Source organism: Equus quagga, chromosome 1, assembly GCF_021613505.1.
Source record: "Equus quagga isolate Etosha38 chromosome 1, UCLA_HA_Equagga_1.0, whole genome shotgun sequence".
Taxonomy (NCBI): Eukaryota; Metazoa; Chordata; class Mammalia; order Perissodactyla; family Equidae; genus Equus; species Equus quagga.
In genome coordinates this window covers 137,049,765-137,072,140 of record NC_060267.1, presented here as the reverse complement: position 1 = coordinate 137,072,140, position 22,376 = coordinate 137,049,765, and the positions used below count along the sequence as shown (strand labels likewise).

General features: G+C 39.2%; 1 protein-coding gene across 1 annotated transcript in view; it reads right to left on the bottom strand.

Annotated features, from left to right (window-relative positions):
* PRKAR2A (protein kinase cAMP-dependent type II regulatory subunit alpha) overlaps positions 1–22,376 on the bottom strand; it is a 120,548-nt gene that overhangs the window by 80,995 nt on the left and 17,177 nt on the right. The gene's annotated exons all lie outside the window — the stretch shown is intronic.

Below are 22,376 nucleotides of genomic sequence, written 5' to 3'. Positions count from 1 at the left end.
TACATGGTATAACATCATAGTATTACATATTAGATACATAGTATTACATCAAAGTTATTTTCTAGATTTTGATCACTGTATTGTGGTTATATAAGAGAATATACTCCTCCTTTTTTAAAGGAAATATACACTGAAATATTTAGAAACAAAGGGGCATCATGTCTGCAACTAATGACACTGTCTTTATGTAAAATGTTTATATTTTGTTAATCATAAATTATTTTACATTAACTTTTTATTTAAATATTGCATTAAAATATCCCTCCTGATTACTGAGTTTTTTGGCACCGACTTAAATTTTGCGCCTCTTCACACTAGTCCCAGGCCTGTTATTACAGTTCAGGAAAAAATAATAAGTGTGTGTATAAAACAGAAAAAATATGACAAAGCAAACATGGTAAAATGTTAACATTTGGGGAATCTGGATATGGGAATTCTCTGTTCTATTTGCAACTTTTCTATAAGTTTGAAATTATTTCAAAATAAGAAGCTAAAAAATGAGTTACAAATAAAGACATGGACGTCTAAAATAATAGAAAACATGTTTATTGACAAGAGCCACGAGTTAAGTAGAGCCACGAGTGATGACATAGCCTTCAGAAATCATGGTTTGGGAGACCATTTAATGATAAGGGAAAATGTTTATTATAGGTTAAACAGAAAGAGCAAAAACCATCTGAATATGTCATACAATGCCAGTTTCTACAGACATGTTTTCCACCTTTGCATAAATAAAAAGAAAACCACCAAAATGTTAATAATGGTTTTGCTTTGGGTGGTAGAATCAGAGATAATTCACACTTTATTTATGCTTTTGTATATTTTCTAAGTTTACTAAAATAAACCATATTACTGTTGGAAGAAACACATTCTTTTAAGTTTTTTTTTAAAGATTGGCATCTGAGCTCACATCTGTTGCTAATCCTCCTCCCCTCCCCCTCCCCCTTAGCCATAATTCACATTAGTATTAAGTATAAGGAAAATGAGGAGGAAAGGAAACAGAGTAAAGAGAAGAAAAAAATAGAACTTATCATTCAATAAATATTTATCGAGCACCTACTATGTGCTAGGCACTGGGATTAGAGTGGAAAGCAAAACAAACCATCTGTCCTCATGAAGTTTATAATCTAATTGTGGTGACAAACAATAAAAAAAGACATCCTACAATGTAATAAGGCAAAGACTCAGTAGGTTCTGAGGTATATTAAGAGAAAGAAAACAATTCACCATACTCTTTATTAATTGAGAGTTACAGGTGACTGTGAGCAGAAAAAGCTTTTACTGCTTTATTTGAAGCCTTATGTTCTATTTAAACTTTTAAAAAGTTGGCTCTGAAATATGCTCAAATTTTTTAAACTGTGAGAACTTGTAAACACAACTCTCTTCTACAGACATAAAAAGGTGTCTAATCTTGTGTTAGTCATAGTAACCAAACTAGACGTAACACTCTATACATATTAAAGCACAGAGAACTAAAGGTGAGAGACAACAACTGAGGTATAATACTGATTAGAAAAGAATAGGAGATATCTTTTCCAGCTTCTAGATATAGAAGAAAAAAGTCCATTTGAGTAGAGATTTGGGCAAGAGAGCCTCAATTCTTCCTTGGGATTGACAAAACTGTCTGCAATCTCCAGGAAGTTTCATATGATTTAAGTAGCTGCTATGACTCATGTTAAAGGTTCTAAGTAAAGCCAGATAAGACAGAGGGAAGTTATCAAGAATGTTAACAGTGTAGGGTCACTAAGTGGGATATGCAACTGACTTAACAATCCTTTCTATCCACCCAAAAAGTGAACAGGTTTTTGGTTCCCAGTTTCTTTTAAGAAAGATAAATTTTGAATCTTGAATTAGGTTTGGCCTTTTTGCTGATTTTAAACATCCTGCAACACCTTGTTCTGCTTGTATTTCCATGAGATACGTCTGACGTACACCAGAGTAGAGTATCATTGCTATAAATTGATAACATATCACAGAATCAGAGTACTTCAGAGCTTATTCAGCCTTGAAATCAGGGTAGCTCTCTAGCAATTTAGAGCACAGCACTGTGTACACTAGCAAACACCTGGTCCATTTCTATTTTTTAATTTCAAGCTTTGTGTGTTTTGTAAATATTTAATCATGAATTTCAGCAGATCTGAAAGATACCTTTTGGTATTCAGAACTGCTGGCATGTTTTTGTGAGAGGCTGAGGTTAGCTTTAAGACATATATATGTATGTGTGTGTGTGTATATACATATATACATTCCATTTAAGATATATATTTTTAAAGATTGGCTCCCGAGCCAACATCTGTTGCCAATCTTCCTTTTTTTTCCTTCCTTCTTCCTCTCCCCAAAGGCCCCCATACATAGCTGCATATTCTAGCTGTGAGTACCTCCATCTGCACCATGCAGGACACCATCCCAGGATGGCCCAATGAGCAGTGCCATGTCCACGCCAAGGATCCAAACCAGCAAAAACCTGGGCTGCTGAAGCAGAGCATGTGAACCCAACCACTTGGCCACGGGGCTGGCCCCCTATTTCAGATTTTTGTTTCTTTTGAAAGCACCAGCATTTAGAGATGCTACGCTACTCAGAAACTGGAAGATTTTTAATCCTCTAAGTACATAAATGTTATAATTTAGAAGAGGGGCAAGTCATTTTCCATCCCCAAATGTGCTAATTATTCCATAAATATTAACATACAGCACCCAAGAGGTACCACCTAGCACAGACTCTGATATCTCAGCTGCCCTCTGCCCTGACGTGTGAAGAGGCAGGTCAGGCTTCTTCTTTCTTCATATGCCAGTCACACAAGCAGGCACTTTCACCTTTACCCATACCCAAGACATCCTTTCCAACAGAAATCAGCCTCTTAAGAAAACTGAAAGCCAAAGATCTAGGCCTATCAAATTCTTGCACAAGGAACATCTGCCAGATTTTCAAATGATAAAAGCTATACTATCATCAACCTTCAGTCTAATTGTCATTTTTACAAGTGATTCATAATATCTGACAAGACTTTGGAGAACAAGGCAAGTGTAAGAGTCATAAGATTTGAAGTCAAAAGACAGGTTTGCATTCTACAGTCAGAACTTAGCCTCGCTGAGCCTCGGTAGCCTCACAAATTCAATGAGGGTAGTACCATTTACCACAAATGACCTGAGGAAGTACTCTATGTATGAAGGTGTTGTGACTATAAAATGTTAGAGATGTCACAGTTTTGGTTTGTATTTTTTCAAATTACATTATCTTTAAAAGACTGGAGCTCAGTTTTACATTATTTCACAGCTGCTACTTTCACCCTGTGTACCCTGCTCAAACATTTTTCATTACAATTTTTTGAGTCTCACTATGTGCGAGTACAATACTAAGCATTTTAAATATATCATCGAATGTAATAGTCATAACAACTCTATTACCATCCCATCTTGTAGCTGACAAGACTAAGATGCAGAGAATTGCCCTTAAATACAAGGTCACATGGTTAGGAAGTGGTCAAGCCAGGATTTGACTCATCTAACTTTGACAATTCAGGAAAAGGAAAGCTGTGATTAAATATGTATGTCTTATATATTTGGAAAAAAAATCTCACCATTATTTAACCACAGAACCACAGCAATATACTTTTTATTAGACTTCCATAGCTTTCTCCTGTGGAGGGATCACCACATCATGATGCCTGCTCACTTGTTGCTGCCCCCACCATGTGTAAACTCCTGCAGGCAGGAACACTCTTATCATCCTTTGTATCCCAGAGCCCAGAGGAGTGAAAATCTGCCCAACTAAAACAGGAATGCAGAGGGGAGGCTGAAGGCCTCAACACTGTTTAGCCACAAGTAAATCCATTCCCCTTTCCATGGCGCCACTCAGTACCCCTTCCACCTTCTAGCTAGATAATTGGAGTTATCCTTTGGAATGGCCTCTCCCAAACTTAAAGTCCTTGCGGGGCTTTATTTCGAATTCTGGCTACTCACTTCCAACTTGGCCATTGGATAGGGCACATGATCCGAGCTGGGCAAATCACAGTGTTCCCACTGCCCCAGCACAATAACTTGTTCCAGAATGGGAACCTGACCCAAGATAAGCCAAGCAAGGTCCTTCCCTGAAGTATTCCAAACTGAGGACAGAAGAATAGCTTGTTTTTCGATTGGATTAGGAACTGCTATGGCACTGGAGAGCCAATGGAGGATCTTCTGCAGGGGAGTAACATGGTCATATATATATATATATCTCTTAGAAAGATGATTCCAGTAATAGAATTACTAAGGGAATAAGACACACAGTGGGAAGACCAGTATTGGGCTTACTATAATGGTCCTGACAAGAGATTGAGGAGAGGGGCTGGCCCCGTGGCTGAGTGGTTAAGTTCGCGCGCTCCGCTGCAGGCGGCCCAGTGTTTCGTTGGTTCGAATCCTGGGCGCGGACATGGCATTGCTCATCAGACCACGCCGAGGCAGCGTCCCACATACCACAACTAGAAGAACCCACAACGAGAAATATACAACTATGTACTGGGGGGCTTTGGGGAGAAAAAGGAAAAAAATAAAATCTTTAAAAAAAAAAAAAAGAGATTGAGGAGGGCTTGAACCAAGATAAAGGTAACAGGAACAAAGAAAAGAGGATATTTGGGGATTGCTTTAGTCTCACTGGAAATACTGTCCTAAAAGGAAAAATCCATCTCTTTGAATGCCTTGTATAGAGATGACCACTGGGAACACTTTATTCATATAATAAATACCTAGTGAGTGCTTAGAAAGCAATAAGAGTGAAGTGGTTATAAGCATGGAATCTGAGCCATGCTGCCTGGGTTGAAATCCCAGTGTTACCTCAGTTACTAGTGGTGTGACCTTGCATAAGTTATTTAACCTCTGTTCTCAATTTCCTCATCTATAAAACCTGGATAATAATAGTACCTACCTTATAGTGTTGCTGCTGTGTAGAAAAGGAAAGCCTTGAACTGGCTGATAAAAGACAAGTAGTAGTTCAGGAGACAAACAAGAGGGAGAGGACAGCATTACAGGCAGAAGGGAAGGCATAAGCAAAGGAGAAGAAACACGAAAAATGAGCTTCACTCATGACCTTTGCTCTCTCTAAATCCACACTCCCACTACTGGCTAAATGGCAGCTAGAATTTCAGCCCCATGGGCTAGACCTGAACCTCAACTGGTTCAGAGTAGAACTAATCACCTTTTGCATAGCTCCTGCTCCTCCAGGCTCCCTATCTCAAGGGCACTGCCACTATCCTCTCCCACCAGACAGTTTTAATTACTCCCCTGATCTCCTAAACACAGGGACTGTAACAGTGGGTCAAGGGTGGATTGGTTAGTCGGATATAATCCATGCCTCACAGGAAGAGACAGAACACCTCCCAGGGCCTCATGTATAGGACCTGAAGGTGGTAAAGTCAGAAGCAGGGGGCACTGGGGGTTGGGGGTCAACTCAGAGGTGGCACAGAGCACTGCCTATCCAGGGGCAGAAACTCCAACTCTTGGAACACAAGCCTTCCAGACCATGAAGAATCATTCTCTGCTGTAGGGTAATGACCAACTTTGCATCAGGCTTTCCCAGACGTAGGGCAAGAATTTCTATCTACTCCAACCTCCTCCAGTCACTGCTATTTTGCTGGTTCTAATTCTGTCCTTTCCAATCAAAGTTCTTGGGGCCAGCCCCGTAGCTAAGTGGTTAAGTTTGCATGCTCCACTTTGGCAGCCCAGGGTTTCGCCGGTTCGGATCCTGGGCGCAGACATGGCACTGCTCATCGGGCCACACTGAGGCAGCGTCCTACAAGCCACAACCAGAAGGACCCACAACTAAAATATATCACTATGTACTGAGGGGATTTGGAGAAAAAAAGCAAGAAAAAAAATTGGCAACAGTTGTTAGCTCAGGTGCCAATCTTAAAGAAAAAAAAGTTCTTATTGATAATCCAACTTCCTAAAGATTTTAATATAAGCAGGTTTCCTGGTTTTAGGGGATATGAGTTCTAGGATGAACAGAAAAGACTGTCCAACCAATTATAGTTATCACACCAGATACAATGGTAGGTATATAGCACACATTATCGTTAATTTTCACCACACTTGAAAAGTAGTCAAGCAGTTTCCCTTTTAAGAATGAAAATACTGGGGAGTGACGTCAGCAACATAGCGGCTCACCTGGGACTCTCTCCCCTCGAAATTACAACCAAAAAGAGCAACTGCTTTCCAACCAAAAAAAAAAATCCTAATAACAGAAATTCTCCGAGGCCCACAGCAGCCAAACGATGGAGGGCAGAGAGGCTGGAGCCGCCCTTGAAGGAGCTGAAACGGGGTAAGAGAGAACTTTGCTCCCTCCCCTAGAGACTGGGCTCGGCTGCCGCTGGTGAGGGAAGGAGGGGGGAGGGGCAGCACGTCCAGGGATCATCCAGGACTCCCACCACCCATGCAGTGGAAACCCTCTAATGGGGAAAAGCTTTCGTGTGGGGGAACCCCAGCAAGCCAGGGCCCTGGGAGACCAGAGAGGAGACATGACCCAAATCCAGGTTGGGAAGCAAGAGAAAGTGCCCCTCCTCCCTAACCGGCGCTGCGCTCCGCAATCGCAGCTGAAGGCAGAGGACTCAGAACATGGGGCTCTCGACCCCCATCTAGTCGTGAAAGGCTGTAAGTGCAACCGAATAATAGCATCACGCACAAAAACTGCTCCTCTACCATCCAGCAATTTATAAAACCTCCAGTCCAAAAGGAAAACAGTAAACATACAGAAGCATGTTCTGAGGACTAGGAAATAGGTAAACTAAGTGAAGATGAGTTCAAAACAGCCATCATCAAAATATTCAGTGAGGAAAAGGGAAATATGGAGAAACAACGAGTGCTGGAGTTACTTCACAGAAGAGATTGAAACTATAAAGAAGAATCAATCAGAAATACTAGAGATGAAAAATACAATGGATCAGATAAAACAGAATACGGATTCTCTGAATGCCCCTGTAGACACCATAACAGAGCAAATTAGCATAATCGAAGATAGACAGGCTGAATGGCTCCAGACAGAGGAAGAAAGAGAACTAAGAATTTAAAAAAACTGAAGAAAATCTCCGAGAAATAGCTGACTCAATGAGAAAATGCAACTTAAGAATAATTGGAATTCCTCAGGGCGTGGAAAAGGAAAATGGAGCAGAAAGTGTGCTCAATGAAATAATAGAAGAGAACTTCCCAAATCTAGGGATTGAGGGAGGAATGTGTGTGGAGGAAGTTTTCAGATCTCCTACATTTGTCAATGTAGAAAGACCTACTGCAAGGCATATAGTAGTAAAAATGGCAAAAATGAATGACAAAGAAAGAATAGTCAGGGCAGCAAGGCAAAAGAAAATAACCTACAAAGGAACCCCTATCAGACTTCCAGCAGATTTCTCTACAGAAACCTTACAAGCTAGGACAGATTGGAGTGAGATATTCAAAATTTTAAAGGATAAAAATCTTCAGCCAAGAACACTCTATCCAGCAAAAATATCCTTCAGATATGAGAGAGAAATTAAATCTTTTCCAGACAAACAAAAGCTAAGGGACTTCATAGTAACAAGACCTCCACTACAAGAAATCCTCAAGAAGGCTCTCATACCTGAAATAAGAAAAAAAGGGAGAAAGGCGTCAAAAAACACAGAGTAGGGAGACAAACATAGAATCGGAATAGAATAGCAAATACTCAACTACAGCATTAGGATAAAGGGAATTAAATCATCAAAGCAAAGACAATCTTATCACTCTAACCACAAACTCACAACACAAGTTGGAATAAGAGATGAAAATAATAATTTAGGAGGGGAGGAGGAAAGGGACTGAAACAGTCTAGGCTAAGGAAGTAAGAGACCACCAAAAAATGGACTATGTTATACACAAAATTCTGAATACAAACTTCAGGGTAGCCACTAAACTAAAAAACAGAACAGACACACAAAACATAAATAAGGACAAATCTAAGAAACCCAGCATAAGAAACTGCAGAAGTCAATAGGTAGGCTAAAACACACAGGACAAGAAACAAAGGAAACACAGGAAAACCGGAAAACGAGCAACAGAATGACAGCATTAAGCCCTCATGCATCAATACTCACCCTCAATGTAAACAGATTGAACCCTCCAATAAAAAGACACAAAGTGGCAAAATGTATTAAAGAACAAGATCCAACAATTTGTTGCCTCCAAGAAACACACCTCAGCTCCAAGGACAAACACAGGCTCAGAGTGAAGGAGTGGAAGACAATACTCCAAGCTAATAGCACACAAAAGAAAGAAGGTGTCGCAATACTTAGATCAGACAAAACAGACTTCAAGATAAGGCAGGTAAAGAGAGACATAGAGGGGCAATATATAATGATCAAAGGGACACTTCATCAGGAAGAAATAAAGCTTATAAATATCTATGCACCCAACACAGGAGCACCAAAGTTCATAAAGCAACTATTAACAAATCTAAAAGAAGATATCAAAAAATAACACTAATAGTACGGGACCTCAACACCCCACTCACATCAATGGACAGATCATCCAGACAAAAAATCAACAAAGAAAGAGTGGAGCTAAACGAAAAGCTAAAACAGTTAGACTTAATAGATATATATAGAACACTCCATCCAAAAACAGCAGAATACACATTCTTCTCAAGCGTGCATGGAACATTCTCAAGGATAGACTATATGTTGGGAAACAAGGCAAGCCTCGACAAATATAAAAAAATTGAAATAATAACAAGCATCTTCTCCAATCATAATGCTATAAAGCTAGAAATTAATTACAAGAAAAAAGCTGAGAAAGGCACAAGGATGTGGAGACTAAACAATATGCTATTGAATAAGCAATGCATGATTGAAGAAATTAAAGAAGAAATCAAAAAATACCAGGAGACTGGGCTGGCCCCGTGGCCAGTGGTTAACTTCGCGCGCTCCGCAGCAGGCGGCCCAGTGTTTCGTTGGTTCGAATCCTGGGCGCGGACATGGCACTGCTCGTCAGACCACGCTAAGGCAGCGTCCCACATGCCACAACTGGAAGGACCCACAACGAAGAATATACAACTATGTACCGGGGGGCTTTGGGGAGAAAAAGGAAAAAAATAAAAAATTAAAAAAAAAAATACCAGGAGACAAATGAAAATGATAACATGCCATACCAACTCACATGGGATACAGCAAAAGCTGTATTAAGAGGAAAATTCATCGCAATACAGGCACATCTTAACAAACAAGAAAAATCCCAAATAAGCAATCCTAAACTACACCTAACTGAATTAGAGAAAAAACAAACAAAGCCCAAAGTCAGCAGAAGGAGAGAAATAATAAAAATCAGAGCAGAAATAAATGCTATTGAAACAAAAAAAGGCAGTAGAAAGGACCAATGAAACAAAGAGCTGGTTCTTTGAGAAGATAAATAAAATTGGCAAACCCCTAGCCAGACTTACAAAGGAAAAAAAGAGAGAAAGCTCAAATAAACAAAATCAGAAATGAGCGAGGAGAAATAACAACAGACTCCACAGAAATACAACAGATTATAAGAGAATACTACAAAAAACTATATGCCAGCAAAACAGATAACCTAGAGGAAATGGATAAATTCTTGGACTCCTACAATCTCCCAAAGCTTGGTCAAGAAGCAGACAATTTGAACAGACCAATCACAAGGAAAGAGATTGAAACAGCAATCAAAGCATCCCAAAGAATAAAACCCCAGGACCAGATGGCTTTCCTGGGGAATTCTACCAAACTTTCAAAGAGGATTTAATACCTACCCTTTTCAAGCTATTCCAAAAAATTAGGGAGGATGGAACACATCGTAACACATTCTACAAGGCCAACATCACGATACCAAAGCCTGACAAGGACACCACGAAAAGGAGACCTACAGGCCAATATTGCTGATGAACATAGATGCAAAAATTTTCAACGAAATTTTGGCAACCAGAATTCAGCAATTCATCAAAAGGATCAAACATCATGATCAAGTGGGATTCATACCAGGGACACAGGGCTGGTTCAACATCCGCAAATCAATCAATGTGATACACCACATCAACAAACTGAGGAATAAAAACCACATGATCATCTCAATAGATCCAGAGAAAGCATTTGACAAGATCCAACAGCCATTTATGATAAAAACTCTGAACAAAATGGGCATAGAAGGGAACTACCTCGACATCATAAAGGCCATATATGACAAACCCACAGCCAACATCATACTCAATGGGCAAAAACTGTACCCCATCCCCCTGAAAACAGGAACGAGACAAGGATGCCCTCTATCACCACTCTTATTTAACATAGCACTGGAGGTCCTGGCCAGAGCAATTAGGCAAGAAAAAGGAACAAAAGGAATCCAAACAGGGAGGGAAGAAGTGAAACTCTCACTGTTTACAGACGACATGATCTTACATATAGAAAACCCCAAAGAATCCATTGGAAAACTGTTAGAAGAAATCAACAACTACAGCAAAGTTGCAGGGTATAAAATCAATTTACATAAATCAGCATTTCTATGCTCTAATAATGAACTAACAGAAAAAGAACTCAAGAACACAATACCATTCACAATCACAACAAAAAGAATAAAATACCTCAGGGTGAGTTTAGCTAAGGAAGTGAAAGACTTATACAACAAAAATTACAAGGCTTTTCTGAAAGAAATGGATGACAACATAAAGAGATGGAAAGACATTCCATGTACATGGATTGGAAGAATAAACATAGTTAAAATGTCCATTCTACCTAAAGCAATCTACAGATTCAATGCCATCCCAATCAGAATCCCAATGACATTCTTTACAAAAATAGAACAATGAATCCTAAAATTCATATGGGGCAACAAAAGACCCCCAAATTGCTAAAGTAATCCTGAGAAAAAAGAACAAAACGGGAGGCATCACAATCCCTGACTTCAAAACATACTACAAAGCTACAGTAATCAAAACAGCAAGGTACTGGTACAAAAACAGGTGCACAGATCAATGGAACAGAATTGAAAGCCCAGAAATAAAACTATACATCTGTGGACAGCTAATCTTTGAGAAACGAGCTCAGGGCATACAACGGAGAAAAGACAGTCTTTTCAACAGATGGTGCTGGGAAAACTGGAAAGCCACATGTAAAAGAATGAAAATTGACCATTCTTTTTCACCATTCACCAAAATAAACTCAAAATGGATCAAAGACCTAAAGCTGTGTCCTGAAACCATAAGGCTTCTAGAAGAAAATGTAGGCAGTACAGTGTTTGACATCAGTATTAAAAGGATCTTTTTGGACACCATGTCTTCTCAGAGAAGGGAAACAATAGAAAGAATAAACAAATGGGACTTCATCAGACTAAAGAGCTTCTTCAAGGCAAAGGAAAACAGGATTGAAACAAAAAAACAAACCACTAACTGGGAAAAAATATTTGCAAGTAATACATCTGACAAAGGCTTAATATCCATAATATATAAAGAACTCACACAACTCAACAACAAAAAATCAAACAACTCGATCAAAAAATGGGCAGGAGACATGAACAGACATTTCTCCAAAGAAGATATACTGATGGCCAATAGGCACATGAAAAGATGTTCATCATCGCTATGCATCAGAGAAATGCAAACCAAAACTACACTAAGATATCACCTTACACCCATTAGAATGACAAAAATAACTAAAACAAATAGTAACAAATGTTGGAGAGGTTGTGGAGAAAAAGGAACCCTCATACACTGCTGGTGGGAATGCAAACTGGTGCAGCCACTATGGAAAACAGTACGGAGATTCCTCAAAAAATTAAAAATAGAACTACCATACGATCCAGCTATCCCACTACTGGGTATCTATCCAAAGAACCTGAAATCCGCAATTCTAAAAGTCCTATGAACCTCTATGTTCATTGCAGCATTATTTACAATAGCCAAGACATGAAAGCAACCTAAGTGCCCATCAACAGATGATTGGATAATGAAGATGTGGTATATATATACAATGGAATACTACTCAGCCGTAAAACAGAACAAAATCATCCCATTTGCAACAACATGGATGGACCTTGAGGGAATTATGGTAAGTGAAATAAGCCACATAGAGAAGGACAATCTCTGTATGACTCCACTCATGAGGAATTTAAACATGTGGACAAAGAGAACAGATTAGTGGCTACCAGGGGAACGGTGGGGGGCAGGGTGGGCACAAAGTGTGAAGGGGTGCACCCACAACACGACTGACAGACAATAATGTACAACTGAAATTTCACAAGATTGTAACCTATCATTAACTCAATAAAAATAATAACTAAAAAAAAAAAAGGAATGAAAATACTGGGGGCTGGCCCGGTGGTGCAGTGGTTAAGCGCATGTTCCACTTTGCCAGCCTGGGGTTCGCTGGTTCGGATCCTTGGTGTGGACATGGCACCGCTTGGAAAGCCATGCTGTGGTAGGTGTCCCACATATAAAAAAAAAATGTAGAGGAAGATAGGCACGGATGTTAGCTCAGGGCCTGCCTTCCTCAGCAAAAAGAGGAGGATTGGCAGCAGTTAGCTCAGGGCTAATCTTCCTCACAAAGAAAAAAAGAAAGAAAGAAAATACTGAAGGTTGGTTCTGTGATAGAGCGAGGATATAAACCTAGGTCTAACTGATTCCTGTATAAGTCAGTTTCCAGGGATTTAATTAACATGGGTCAGTCATTAAGGTACTGATTATACAGAGGTGTATTCAAAGAATCTACTTTCTGGACCTGGAAAACAGAAAAACAAACCTTAGAAGTGGTAACTCAACTCAAGGAAAACATTCCTTTTTTAATAATAATCCTGCTAGCCTCTAATTCTTTCACTTGGCTCAATTCAGGCCTTAATCACCATTCACTTGTATTGTTATAATGGATTACAATGGGGTCTCCCGGCATCTACTATGGCCCTGCTTCAGACCAGTTCTCCACACTGCTTGCCCAGGGTACACACATGGTGATGTCCCTCTCCTTTAGAAAGCTTTTTAATGGGTCCCCAATCCACTAATGATATGTAGTTCCATTACAATATATCTATACACACACACAAATAGGATACATCTATTTTGATTCCTTCCTCTCTTTCTTAAACACAGGGCAGTGCACTACTGCACTCTTCATTGAACATGACTTGGAGAGCAGCTGTGACACACTGCGTGTTTAACAAACTGCCCAGATTATCTCGCCATCTGCTGAAGCTGGAGAACGCCAGCAGCATTTCACAAACTTGTGTGATGACAGGACCATTTTAAATGGACAGAATACCAGTCGGCACTCACAATATCCACTGAGTGCTTAGATTAGAGCAGAAAGAAAAAAGTCGCCTCAGTAACTGACGTCAAAAAAAAAAATTAAACTTTATAATCAAATTAAAAAGATTAGAAAAAATAAGCCATTTTCATTTTCTTACAAACAAAATTTCACATTATAATTAGAACACAAGACACATGTCATAGACGAGTAATGAAATGAATGTCTCACATCATGCTCATTAGTAAATCTGAATCATGCAATAAGATGCTGATCCTAGGTCACAAGTGTTCATAATACCCTAGGATTCTTAACTTTTAGAATTATATAAATGTGTTTAGAATTTCTTACTTTTATACTTTTAAAATATTATTTTAAAACAAAAATTACTCAATTGTTGCTTTCCTTTTTTAAGTCCTATAATATCTATCACATTGGCATTCTCCAGCTTCAGCAGGTGGCAAGATAACCTGGGCAGCTTGTTAAACACGCAGTATGTCACAGAGGCTCTCCAAGTCATGTTGTTCAAGGAAGAGTGAAGTAATACACTTCCCTGTGTTTAACAAAGAGAGGAAGGAATCAAAATAGATGTATCCTATTTGCATATGTGTGTATATGTATTTTAATAGAACCACATATCATTAAAGAAAAGTTAAATGTCAGTAGTTCTTAACTTTGGCTATCCATGAGAATCATCTGGAAACTTATAAAAAATACAGATGCTTGGATCTCACTCTCCTCCAATTTCCCTCCCAAATTATGAAGTAATTTCTTAGATGTGGAGACTGAGCATCAGTATTTTTTAAAAGCTCCCAAGGCTGAAAACCATTGCTACAGAGGAGGGAGGGAATCAAATGGAGGCTACAAGGGTAAAAGCCAGATTTCTCAGGATATATCTTGTTTTGTAGATTTTACTTTGGAATCATGTAAGTATTTCACATAATTATAAATTAAATTTGAGAAAGAAATCCCCAAAACATAAAGCAAACTAACTATATACTGAATTGGGAGGAGAAGCACAGAAAGAGTGGCATACATCCTAAAGACAACAAGAATTCAAGAAAATTTTAAATAGTTTTCAGAAATCATACTGGTAGTCTTATGATTCTGAGACTGTTATGTGTGTATTATGGGATAAAGACATTGAGTAACTATGTACTGCTACTGAATACTGGAATTTTCTGGCATCAGAGAAAGGATATACATTAGGTTAAGTAAAAGCATTATAGTCCTGAATTTGAACTGGAAATATGATTAACTCGAGAAGCAATGAGCACCCCTATCATCCAGATTATGATCTCTACCATTTTTGCCTAAATGGAAGCAGGGCTCTTTAAAGAAATTGCTGATTCCCAGTCTGGAGCATGTAACAAGACTAGAAAACCTTTACCAGAAATCGAGGATGCTATAAAAGGCTACTAAGATCAAATCAAAAGGAATTAAGAAATTTTAAGAGGTTCCCACTACACAAAGATGGGAGAATATGAGCATCAAATAAGAACAAAATAGCAATAGACTAAAACATCAAATACAGTTAAATACTTGAGTTTATACTGACTTTTTTTTTTTTTAAGACTTCATTGGTCATCTTTGGAGGATGCTAAAGAACCAACTTATTCTGAAAACAGGTAAATAAAAGGAAAGACTCAAGCATTTATCCTGCCTTTTCTGAATAAACTATTCTACAGGGTAACCTCAGAGTTAATGAGGGTTAAGTGTTTCTTATTTATTTATTTTTTCTTCCCGAAGCCCCCCAGTACATAGACGTATATCCTAGTTGTGAGTGCCTCTGGTTGTGCTATGTGGGATGCCGCCTCAGCATGGCCTGACAGCAGTACCATGTCCACACCCAGGATCTGAACTGGTGAAACCCTGGGCTGCCAAAGCAGAGCACAGGAACCCAACCACTCACCCACAGGGCCAGCCCCTAAGTGTTTCTTTACAGAAGTATTCCAGCTAATGCATAAAGAAGAAACGATAAAATTAGAACAATACTATTTGCAACTCCTGTGAATTAACTGATGCAGTCTAGGCAATAATTAACATGATCATCAGCATCACAAAAGAGAGGAGTCAGCCTTATGTGCCTTCTAACAGAAAACACATCAACAGCTGTGAAACAGTTAGTTTGGGTGGAGGGACAAATCTGAATCTGACCAAACCTATTCAGCAATGGTTCTCAAACTTCAGGGTGCATCAGAATCATCTGAAAGACTACTTAAAACACAGATTGTAGGGCCCCAACCTCAGAGTTTCTGATTCAATAGGACTAGAGTGAGGCCAAGAATCTGTATCGCTACCAAGTTTCTCAGGTGACACTGATGTTGCTGATCCTGGAATCTCACTTTGACTACTACCGGTTTAGCCCTAATTATGAATTAAGAGGAAAAACAGAAGACGGAGGAAGTTTGATGCAAACATCCAGATCGTGAAAAAATCTACAATACAAACTTTCTCCTACAAATAAGCTTCAAAGGAAAAAAAGAGAGAGATGGAGAGAGATCCTATAGATTAAAAGAGATAAAGGGGGCTGGCACCATGGCTGAATGGTTAAAGTTGCCCATGCTCTGCTTCAGTGGCATGGGTTCAGATGCCAGGTGTGGACCTACTTCACTCATCAGCCATGCTGTGGAGGCGTCCCACATACAAAAAAACAGAGGAAGATTGGCAGAGGCGTTAGCTCAGGGCTAATCTTCCTCAAGCGGAAAAAAGAGGAGGATTGGCAACAGATGTTAGCTGTGGGCAAATCTTCCTCATACACACACAGAAAAGAGATAAAGCAGCCAAATGTAACCTATGGACCTTATCTGGAGATGTGTGGAGAAGTTTGAACACAGACTGAATATTTGATATTAAGGAATTATTTTTAATTTTTTAGATGTAATTAAAGTTTTGTGGGTATATTTCTAAAACTAGTCCTTAGAGACATAAACTTAAATATTTATGGATAAAATTATTTCTGGAATTTTTTTAATAATCTGGGAAGAGGGTGGTTTGAGTGGGAACAACTCATGAGCTAGGGCAAGTTCTCACCAGGTCAGGAGAACTGATTCTGAGAATCTTCCTCCAACTCCTTTTTCAGTGAAATTGTGTTAGTAGCTTGAAATTGGCATGGTAAACACATGGGTAAATAATCCCTAAGGGAAACTGGCAAACACTATAAAGCAGAGCTGGTTGCTATTGTATCAGTGGCCATGAGTTAATGAAGTTGGGTGATGAGCAGATGGGGGTTTATTACACTATTCTTATTTTTGTCAATAATTGACATTTTCTATCATAAAAAAGTAGAAAAGAAAATTAGCACTTCTGATAGGGGAAGGGGGAGCCAGTGGACAGAGTGATTCTGATGCAGATGGTTCATTTACCCACTGTTTGCAAAGCACTGCCCTAACACAAACATTCAGCCAAGAAACACAATCACTTATTCTGAAACAACCATTGCTACCCACAACCCCGACCCCATACACACTAGTAGGTTTGACGTCCGCTCCTAAAGTATCCATTGCCTACAAGATCCATCTCCAACCCAGGCCTAATGTCCAAGACTCAGAGAAGACAGTTCCATTCCAAGAGCTGAGCACTCCTCTAACATAGCACACAAAAATTTGATGCGCCTACTACATCACATTAAAAGCTCCTAAGGTGTAGGGGATGGGGACTTTCCTGCCATCTTTGGTCTAGAACACACCTTGACAACATAGACACTAAATAGAAATGGACTGAATTAATGATTTCCTATTACCCAGGCTGGAAAGAACTAAAAGCCATGTTCCCTTTCTGGCGTATATCCTCTCATCGACTCACATCTGGCCACCAATTTAAGTAGAATTATAATAGGAACATAAAACTATTTTGACACCAACTGCTGTACTTCAATACAATTCTGATGCTAACCATCCAGAGTAGCATCAGAATCCACAGTTCAAGGATACAGTGCCCAACAAAACCACCCTTACTTCAGATGCCAGCTGTACTTTGGGGGTCCCTAGACCATCCACATTTCTGAGGTTACTGCCTACAAATTCAGAGGTTCCCACAACTCCTCAGATTTGATTCACTAGAACAACTCAAAGAACTCCAGAAAGTACTATATTTACAATTACAATTTTACTATAAAGGATATAAATCAGGACCAGCCAAAGGAAGAAACACATACGGTGAGGTCTGGGTAGATCTGAATACAGTTTCCATGCCCTCTCCACATGGAATCAGGATGCATCACCCTCCCAGCACATAAATGTGTTCACCAACCAGGAAGCTCCAACAAGCTTTGGTGTTCAGAGTTTTTATTGCAGTTTCATCCCATAGGCATGAGTGATTGAATCAGGGGCCACATCAATAACTCAATCTCCAGTCCCCCTTCTTTGCCCAGAGGTCAGACTGGTTCAAAGTTACAATCCCCTAATTACATGGTTAGTCTTTCTGGTGACCAGGCCCCATCCTGAATCATCTTAATAACATAAACTCAGGCAGATTCCAAGGGGCTCATGAATTATAAAATGATCTTACCACTTGGGAAATTCTAAGAGTTTTAGAAGCTCTATGCCAAGAATCAGGGACAAAGGCCAGACACATTCTTTATTATGCAACAAAAACAAACTGTTAAAACTCCATAGCCAACTTATAAGAATAAAGACAACATAAAAAAAGATATCCAAGACCACAGATGCCTATTCATTTTAGGGGCACTAAATCTCATTCTCATTTATTAGCATTTCAGATACTACTCATCTACTAGACTACACATCATTTCTTAAATTTAGTATGCATTAAATTTAACTATACTCTGAGAATTATCTAGTGATTGTTGGGAAAAAACCCTGGAGCATCACCAACCAGATGGGGCTTCTCTTTTTTGAGTTGAAAAACCAACTCAATTAGTTGAGGATTCGACACTTGGTCTGGTAATGACAAGACAACTCACCTGCCCTGTTAATAATCATGGAGTCATCAAAAAAGCCTCAATAGTATTTCCCAAAAGAGCCATCAAGAACATGACAAAAGGTGATAAATGTCTATTTACAGTATGAAGTAAATCCTCCTCTCATCTTAATTTTACTTTTCTTATATATATTGGATGCCTCAAAACTCAAAAGTGCTTAATTATAACATTATATGTACATATTGTATACAAGGACAATATATATAGTATAGATAATGTATTATATATAATATACAACATATAATAATATGCTATATATAATATACAATATATAATTATAACAGCAAACTGAACGATAATTCTCCAGCCAACAGTTTATCCAAAAAACCTGCATCCAAATTTCTACACCATTAGTTGCTATCTTCACACGCACTATCTTGTGAGTATCACATCTTAAAACTGTTGCTGACAAATTCCCAGGTAGATATCAGGGCTTGGACTGAGAAAAACTCAAGCCATCTATGTTTAGATCTTAAATTCATTTAAATGGAACCTCAAATGCAAAAGAAATACACAAGCTGAAAGTTTTAGTTACCAGTCTCTGAACGCTCTTACCTTTTTTTTTAATTCCAAAGAGTCATACACTAAATAGGAAAAATTATACGAGAAAAACTTACAGTGAAGATACAATATACAAGAACAGTTCTAGTTGACCACGTTTTTAGAGACAAAAATGCTGTGCTAACACCTATTTTCATTCCTGGAGCCACATCATCTAAAATTATTACATAAGGACTCTCATTGAGCAAACTATTTCCCCTATTATTTTCCTACAAGTTGCTTTTTATTGAATGCCTTGATCCACTTTTACTGAGTAAACATTTAATCTTGAAATAATCTCTCATCCTTCAACAGAGCTGTAAAGTAAGGCTATTTTGTGCCAAAGGCAATGAAAACAAGCTCTTCACACAGTCTCCAGAATGGGCAAATGTGCCTGACCTGTCCTCGACCACATATTACGCACTGGTGGTCACCATTGTGTATGGTACTTCAAATAAGAACAAAAGCTGCCTGTAGGTTATTGAAAATGCAGTAATGAAGCTCAGTTTTTATTTTTATTTTTTTGGTGAGGAAGATTGGTCCCAAGCTAACATCTGTGCCAATTTTCCTCTATTTTTTGTATGTGGGATGCTGCCACCACATGTCTTGATGAGCAGTGTGTAGGTCCACTCCAGGGATCTGAACTCATGAACCCCAGGCTGTAGAAGTGAAGCATTGCAAACAAGCACTGCACTACCCAGCACGCCCTCAGTTTTTGTATTAACACTAGAGTGAATCTTTTGTGTTCTGTGAATGTGTCCTCTAATTCTTTTTAATAATAATATTTCCTTAGGAAGTGCCACCATACAGGGAGTCCACCTTTTCTCTTGTGAATTATTTCTTCCACACAACTCATTTTCATAGACATTTTCAAAAAGGGCAAGAGGGTTGTTTTACTGCCTGCCAGCAGTAAAATCTTGAAAGAAGGAAGAAGGCCACACACGTTTTAGTGCACAAGTGGAGAGTGGGGTCCTTCAGGAGCAGAAACCCCACATTCTTGCACCCAGGAAGCTGACAAGGATTCCCCCAGGGAACATAGGCCCCAAGGACCTCACTAAAGTCACAGACTTGTTAATCATGATGTGATGAAAAAAGGACTTACAGAGGGAGGTATCTCTCAAAAACCAAAACTAGACAGAGGAGCATTGTGTGATTCATAGTGATGCGGGGTCGGTGAGCTGAGGAGTCGAAAGAAAGATTTCTTAGACTCTTAAGATCTGGCAGTAGTGCTCTTTTATTTAGAGAATAGTATAGAATAGCATGGGGACAGGACCCATGGGCAGTCAGAGCTTCTGCTACCGCCGCTTCTGCTGCCCCCGCTGGCATGGGGACAGAGCCCATGGGCAGGCAGAGCCGCTGCTGCTGCCCAGAGCTGGTGCGTGGGGACAGGACCCACGGGCAATCAGAGCTCCTGCTGCTGCCCTGAGTTGAGGGTTAGGGCTAATTTTATAAGGCATGGGTATGTAAGTCATCTCTTTACCAAGACAAAGGAAAGAACATGGAAAAAAGTTAAAATGGTATCAGTGCAGGTGGGGTCTGGCCATTGGGTGGTCCCACAACTTTTAGATAAGAATCAAATCGGATTAAGTAAAGGTTAGAAAGGTTAGACGCCACCACCTTAAACCAGTTACATGAGATTGCCAGACAGCAACCAACTTAAGTTCTTGCCTTCCCCATTAAAAGTTTCTAGGGATAAGGTCATCTCTCCTCTTCTTCCTGGTACAGAGAGGGAGGCACCTTTTACAGACAGATATTTACCTTACAAATGTAAATGTGTCCCAACAAGGGCAAGTTCCATTCCCCAGAGCCCCCTTCCCTGTCCCAGTTTATCGAAAGCAATCAGCCCAAAACAATCCTGATGCCAAAGAGACATATCCTGGGGTGGCCAATTTCGGGTCCCTACAAGGTCACCCCCCCTTCCTTCACAAACGCAAATGTCTCTCAGAAGGGCAAGCAAAATTCCAGTCCTCAGAGCCTGCTTCTCATCTGTAGTTTTAAAAGTAACCAGCCTAAAATCCTCATCAATAGTACTGTATAACTCACTTTTCTAATTGAAGACCGTCTTGCTCTTTTCTATAATAAAAACAGTTTGTGAGCAGATCACTCAGGAACATATTCTTTTTCACAAAATTGAAACTATTTTACCAGTAAGTATCAGAAGTAGAGCTGAAGAAAAAGCAGGAAATATTCTGCACACTCAATTAAGTGTCTCCATCAAAAAACCAATCCAAATTAAATCATTTAACTGTTGATTAAATATCTGGCTATCTCCAGAAAGCACAATATAAAACTTTAGTTAGTGACTCACTAATTACTACAATTGCTTCCTATATTTTTTCATCATAATGATGACCTTTTAATTACTTTCATTTTTTTCAAGAAAGTAACTAAGTAGTTTATAAGCAACAAATGAAAAATTCCAACAAATAAAATCTTCCAGGATAGCTCATCATCTCTCATCAGATACCGAAGAGACTTTAAAGAGGTTCCAATAAGCTGCCTTTTCCTCAATTTCTAGATAAAAGATTTTGTATGGAGAAGTTGGTATTTTTAAAAAAAGAATCCTCCCAAAAAAGGTCTAAATTATAGAAACCTTTAAAAAATTGCATTTGCTTCTCTTTCATATCCATAGCATTCAAAATGACCAACAGACGGATAAGCTACAAAAATCAACAACCTGTGTCAAAGAGAGAATTTTCCCTCAGCTTAAACATTCATCTCTATGAGATTCAAGTAAGTAAAAGACAAGGTCTTGCATCAAAAGCACAAAGAAGTAAAATCTTAAATTATCCTTTAAATTAAATAACAGCTAAGACAAATACCACTCCTCTCTAGTTCCTGAATATGCGATGTCTCCACTTTTTCTCTGTTCTAACCCACCCACCCATTCTAGGACCTTGCTCAATCAGCTGCTACTGTTACCAAACCAAAGTGGGTTGCCTCCTGGAGAGTTAAATCAGACTCTATATCAGAAGTAAGTTGTGTCACAAACTAAAGGCTATTGTGGCAATAGGAGACCATGAGGAATCCTTTCCAAAGTCATGGTGTCCCCAAACAAAGGACATTTATTTTGGATGGGGAATGAATATTCTAAAAGGAGAGATGGGTATTCTCTTGCACAGGCTCAGTTGGAAAACATGCTTCCACATACACTGCAGATTATGGTAAAAAGGACTAAGCTCATCCTGGAGAGGTCTTAGCATTAAAAATAAGGCAAAGGTCATAGGCATTAGCTCTCCTAGCAGGCTTGATCTGGTTCAAGCTAGTTGGTGATTGTATCTCCTTAACATAACAAAAGGAAAAAGAACAATTTGGAAAAACAATTAAAATATCCAAAACCCACCCATGAGTGCCTCAGGGTAACTAGTCTGTGACACTATCTTCTCTCCACTGGCTCCTTTTCCGCTACACATGAATATGTTAAAGGTGACTCTACCTTAACAAAACAAAACCAAAACCTTCCCTCACACCCACCTCTCTTTCAAGCTACCACCAGGTCCTTTCTTCACTTCTTCAAAATGTACTCCCCATTCTTTGTCGGAATCTTCTGCAGCTACCATCTCCCCTCTACACACACACACAAACTCCCTGACCCACTGGCACCTGACCTCTTCTACCACAACCCCACTGGGGCCTCTATCCCTGAGAATTACGGCTAGACCCAATCGCTTCAACAC